The sequence below is a fragment of the Zingiber officinale genome, chromosome 7A, assembly GCF_018446385.1.
Source record: "Zingiber officinale cultivar Zhangliang chromosome 7A, Zo_v1.1, whole genome shotgun sequence".
NCBI classification, from domain to species: Eukaryota; Viridiplantae; Streptophyta; class Magnoliopsida; order Zingiberales; family Zingiberaceae; genus Zingiber; species Zingiber officinale.
The window spans coordinates 84,195,129-84,201,665 of NC_055998.1; positions in this window are offsets into that span (position 1 = coordinate 84,195,129).

The window sequence follows — 6,537 nt, forward strand, 5'->3', positions numbered from 1 at the left end:
TGATTAAGAACATAATTTTAGTTTCTTGTTTGGACAAGAAAGGGTTCTCGTTTATAATAAAGAACAAATGTTGTTCTGTCTATTTAAATGATATGTTCTATTGTAGTGCACCTCTGATGAACGGACTCTATATTCTAGACCTTGAGAGCTCTATCTATAACGTTAGTACCAAGAGGTTCAAATCGAACGATATGAACCACACCTATCTCTGGCACTGTCGCTTAGGTCATATAAATGACAAGCGCTTATCCCAGCTCCATAAGGATGGTTTGCTGGACTCATTTGATTTTGAATCATATGAGATATGCGAGTCATGCCTACGAGGCAAGATGACCAAGACTCCCTTTAGTGGGCACAGCGAGAGAGCGACTGATTTGTTAGGACTCATACATAGTGATGTATGTGGCCCTTTCAAAGTCGCTGCTAGAGGCGGTTATAGGTACTTCATCACATTTACTGATGACTTCAGTAGATACGGTTATGTGTACTTAATGACACATAAGTCCGAATCCTTTGAAAAGTTCAAAGAATTCAAGAATGAAGTACAGAACCAGCTTGGCAAGAGTATTAAGATACTTCGATCCGATCGAGGTGGAGAATACCTTAGCCATGAGTTCCGTGACTATCTAGCTGAGTGTGGGATTCTATCCCAACTCACTCCTCCTGGAACACCACAGTGGAATGGTGTATCCGAACGGAGGAATCGTACCTTATTAGATATGGTACGATCTATGATGAGTCACACAGATCTTCCGACATATCTATGGGGATATGCTCTAGACACGGCAGCTTTCATACTCAACCGAGTTCCATCAAAGGCCGTGATAAAGACACCATATAGGGTATGGACTGGGAGAGATGCCCAGGTGTCTTTCATGAGGATTTAGGGTTGTGAGGCTTACGTTAGACGTCAAGTCTCAGACAAATTAGGGCCCAAATCCAACAAGTGTTTTTTCATTGGATATCCCAAGGAAACTAAGGGATATTACTTCTACATTCCCAGTCAGCACAAGGTAGTTGTGGCAAAGACTGGGGTCTTTCTAGAAAGGGACTTTGTTTCTAGAAAGACTAGTCGGAGCACATTCGATCTTGAAGAAGTTCAAGATGCGAATACTAGCACTGAAGCCTCGATGGAAGTTGAACTGGAGCCACAAAGTGTTGCGGATGATGTTCCACAAGGAGTTGTGGAACAACAACCGGTTCAAGTAGACATACCTCTTCGCAGGTCTGATAGGGTACGGCGTCAGCCTGAGAGATACTCATTTCTCTTGTCTGACCATGATGACGTTATGCTCATAGAGGATGAGCCTACCACCTATCAGGAAGCTGTGATGAGACCAGATTCCGAGAAATGGCTAGAGGCCATGAGATCCGAAATGGAATCCATGTACACCAACCAAGTATGGACTTTGGTTGATCCACCTGAAGGGGTAAAACCCATTGGGTGCAAGTGGGTCTTTAAGAGAAAGACTTACATGGATGGACTTATCTATAAGGGTCGCTTGGTAGCTAAAGGTTTCAAGCAGATTCATGGTATTGACTATGATGAAACCTTTTCTCCAGTAGCGATGTTTAAGTCCATTCGGATCATGCTTGCTATTGCAGCCTACCATGACTATGAGATATGGCAGATGGATGTCAAAACCGCGTTTCTGAATGGAAACCTGCTCGAGGATGTGTACATGACACAACCTGAGGGTTTTGTAGATCCACAGCATACTAGCAGAGTATGCAAGCTGCATAGGTCCATTTATGGACTAAAGCAAGCTTCTCGGAGCTGGAATCTTCGTTTCGATGATGCAATCAAACAATTTGGTTTCATCAAGAACGAAGATGAGCCTTGTGTCTACAAGAAGGTTGTAGGAGATATAGTTGTCTTCCTCATATTGTATGTGGATGACATACTACTCATTGGGAAGGGCATCCCTATGCTTCAGTCTGTCAAGACCTGGCTAGGGAGTTGCTTCTCAATGAAGGACTTAGGTGAGGCATCCCGCATTCTAGGGATACAGATCTATAGGGATAGATCTAAGAGATTGCTTGGCCTAAGTCTGAGTACATACATTGACAAGGTAATCCTTCGGTTTGCCATGCAAAACTCCAAGAAGGGATTTCTGCCGATGTCACATGGCGTGAGTCTTTCAAAAACTCAAGGTCCCTCTTCTAGAGAGGAGAGAGACCGTATGGATCAGATCCCTTATGCCTCAGCCATAGGATCGATCATGTACGCCATGCTATGTACTCGACCTGATGTCTCGTATGCTTTGAGCATGACGAGCAGATACCAGTCAGATCCAGGTGAAAGTCACTGGATAGCGGTCAAGAATATTCTTAAGAACTTAAGAAGGACTAAAGAATATTTCTTGATATATGGAGGCAATGATGAGCTAGCTGTAAAGGGTTACAGTGATGCTAGCTTCCAGACCGACCAAGATGACTATAGATCGCAGTCAGGGTTCGTGTTTTGCATTAATGGTGGTGTTGTGAGCTGGAAGAGTTCGAAGCAGGACACAGTAGCTGATTCAACAACAGAAGCCGAGTACATTGCTGTATCAGAGGCAGCAAAGGAGGCAGTTTGGATCCGCAAGTTCATCACTGAACTTGGGGTGGTTCCTAGCATCGCTGACCCAGTTGAGCTCTATTGTGACAACAATGGAGCTATAGCACAGGCAAAGGAACCTCGCTCACACCAGCGGACCAAGCACATACTACGACGCTTCCATCTCATTCGAGAGATTATCGATAGAGGAGATGTGAAGATTTGCAGAGTACCTACAGAGGCTAACATCGCAGATCCCTTGACCAAGGCTTTGGCACAGAGGAAGCATGATGGTCACACTAGGTCATTAGGCCTTAGAGCCTATACTGATTGGCACTAGTGCTAGTGGGAGATTGTTAGTTAGAGCCCTAGAGCCAATCATTTGATGATTGTATGGACTCATTGTATCATATTCTTGTATATTAATAAAGGCATTTGTTTAGTTATTATACTTATTTGTATTAGTGCCAAATAGACTAAGTATAATAGCGTCCTTGAGTAGAAGGTTCATACCTATATCAATCGATTAGTTGAATCGATAGTGAGATGATATAGGGAACACTACTCTAAATCATTCCTAGTCGAGTATTAACATTCAGGGACAATGTTAATACAATAAGACTAGCATGTAGGTTAGCTCGATGACTTGATCTCACAAGTCATGGATATAGAGATATCAAGCTGACACATGGGTATGCATTAGAGAATGTATACTGAATGACCCGCCATGAGAAAGTATCATGGATCGTTATATGAGTGTCATATACTTTCTCATGTGGCTATTAGTATGACTATTAGTCCTTAGACCTGAAGTCACCATGGATCTCTACATAAGGAGTTATGTACTTTGGTTTCGTCAAACGTCACCCGTAACTGGGTGGACTATAAAGGCGATTACTGGGTATTTAACGAATTATGCAGAGAGATGTGAGTGATGTAGATGGGATCTATCTCTCCTATATGACGGGAGTGACATCGATATTCTTGATAGAGTAAGACCACGAAGTGTATGGCCATACCCAAATGAGTCAATATGAGATATTGAGCTCATTTGATTGAGTGAGTCTACTTGGAGTTCAAGATTTAGATTGGTCAGAGGATGACACGGTCTATGCCTCACATTGATCAATCTAGATGTCTAGGATAGAAGGACACTTGTCATATATTGTGAGGAGTCACAATTAATAGTCACAAGGTGATGTTGGATCTCAACATTCTTGTAACTTGGGTAGCAATGATGTATTGCTAGATGCCGCTCATTGCTTATGTTTCTAAAGGAGTTTAGAAACATTGCCAACGTTACAAGAGTCTATTTGGTCACACACAAAGAATAAGTGGATGGAGATTAGGTTCATATGATGAATCAATTGGATTAGGTTCATATGATGCACCAAAGATTGGATTCGAATTAGACTTATTGAGTTAGACTCAATTAGATTCAATTGTTGAATGAGTCTAATTTAAATTTGATTCATTGAGTCAATTTATATTAATGAATTGAGATTCATTAAATTGAAATTGACTTGAATCAAAGGTTGGATTTAACTCAACAAGGAAGAAATTGGTCAATTTTGACTTGACCAAATGGAATTTGAAACATCAAGTTTGACTTGATGTATTGCCACATCATAAGGATGACTCATCCTTGCCACATCACCTCCACCTCATGAGGTATGCCACCTCATAGGGGTTACACTCTTCCCTTGGTTTTAATGTGGCCGGCCACATTAATGAAGCGGGTTACATTGTGTGGCCGGCCACACTAATGGGAGGTGGGTTTTGATTTTGTGGAGTTATGTGTGCATTCATTCTATCATCTTCTTGCTTGCTTCTCCCCTCTCTTGGCTAGATGTTGTCGTGACTTTCATGGTGAGGAGAAGGTGGTTTAGTGAGTTAATCCAAGAAGTCTAAGAAGAAAGGTAATATTTTTAGAGGAGTGTATTGTATTCTCTTCTTTGCTTTCCTTTCTTCTTCCATTCCCATCCGAGAGCCCTAGAGAGAGTGCTAGCACACTTGGGGTCTCTCTTCTCTATCCTTGAGTGCTAGAGAGCACTCCTTGTTCGTGTGGATATCACTAGAGAAGTATCTACCTTGATACTTTGGAGATCCGACACGTACCTTGGACGAGCGGGATTTGTGAGGGCACGCATCAAAGGTATAAAGTGTTTTCCTTTGTAGATCTACTGTAGATCGTAGTTTATAACTCGTACTCGTGTTTTCCGAAAATTTTTCTTGCACGGATCCTACGGCTTTGGGTGATTCGGGGTTTCCGTGACGCGAAAAGCGGTTTTCGCGGCCCGAAAAACCCAACATAACTAACCTTGTTCACATGTTGATAGTAATTCCTAAAACTCTCGGAGAACTCAAAACATACAATTAACTAGCAGCGGAAGATGAAATGACTCTGTAAAATATCGAAAATAGACGAATATTAATAAGAAAATTTTTCGAAATTTTTGGAAATTTTTCGGAAATTTTTCAGAACTCGTATGGACGAGTTAACGGGGATGAAAACGGGGCTGGGAAAAATCCGTTTGGGCTATCCCTTTTTAACGAGGAAAAGTTCAATTTATTTATTTCTTTTCCTTTTCTCTTTCTTTGTTTTCGCCGAACTCTTCTCTCTGTTTCTTTCTCTCCCGCGCGCCTTCTTCTCCCCGTGCCCTAACTGCTCAAGGCAGTTCTTCGTTTCTTCTCCCTCGTTCCTTCTTTATTCCGCACTCGACTTTTTTTTTTCCTCTCTTCTCCCGATCTTGTGCCCTAACATCGCCGCGAGTCTGATCTCTGCCCACTGACGCCGACCATCTTCCTCTTCATCTTTTCTCCCGAGCCGCACACCGTCGGCCGTTTGTCCTCAGCAAAGGAGCGTCGACCACCAGTCGCGGCTGTGCCCTGGGTTTCTTTTCTCATGTCGCCACCACAGCGACGCCGTCCCTCTGCCCTAGCCTCTGCTTCCGACGCCGGTAAGGGCTCTGCCGTGGCCACCACTTGGGATCCGTATGCAGGCGTCGCCCCTCCACTCTAGTTTACTGCCTCAGTAGCCCTTGCTAGAAACAACATCGGTGCCCTAACTCCTCCGTCCTCTATTCCAATGAGTTACTGGATGAAGGTAAGGATCAGGATGAAATTTTAGTTGTGCACTAGTAGTTGATTGGGTAGTTGATGCATTCGTAGTGTGATTTCTTTGGATTTGATTGTTGGAAGACAGTGACCTAGTTCGTTCCGGCTATCACAGCATCAAGAGTTTGTTGCTGTCCCTGCTTGATTCCGGCCACCACACCCCTGTCAACAGATTGACACACCTGAGGTAAGATTAGGTTGTAAGATGGGTTGTTGTTTGATTTGTGATTCCCAATTATTGGTCTCAATATGATATGATCAGTGGGAAGGATTTCAACAGGGAGTTTGTGTTCTGTGGGCTTACTTGGTTCTAGCAGAAAATTCCAACCAACAACACCCCTTGTTCCAGAAATCAACAAGGCTGAGAAATAAGGTAAGGGTGTAGGACATTTGATACATGTTATGGATCATGGTTTTGATTCAATTATTTCAGATAGTGTTTATGTGTCAAAGGAATTAGGATTTTTTTTTAATCTAATAATATGATTAGGGTTTTATCCTAATTTGGAGTTAGAGATTTTATTTAGCTATTTATGAGAATTTTAGTTAAAAATATATATATATATATATATATTGGTGACACAGGAATTTGACGCGAGACGAGTATCTCGATTATCGGTGATATGGGTTAGGTTTTATGGGTTTCCAGATAAGGAAAGAAAAGGAAGAAAGAATCAAAGGAGGTAGGCCAATAACGGCCGAGACATACTTTCAAAACAAAGATAGGCCAATATCGGTCGATACATGTCTGCCGAATGAAGGTGGGCCAATATCGGTCGATACATGCCGGCTGTACGAAGGTAAGCCAATATTGGTCGGGACATACCGTCAGAGCAAAGATAGACCAATATCGGTCGATACATGCCTGCCGTATGAAGGTA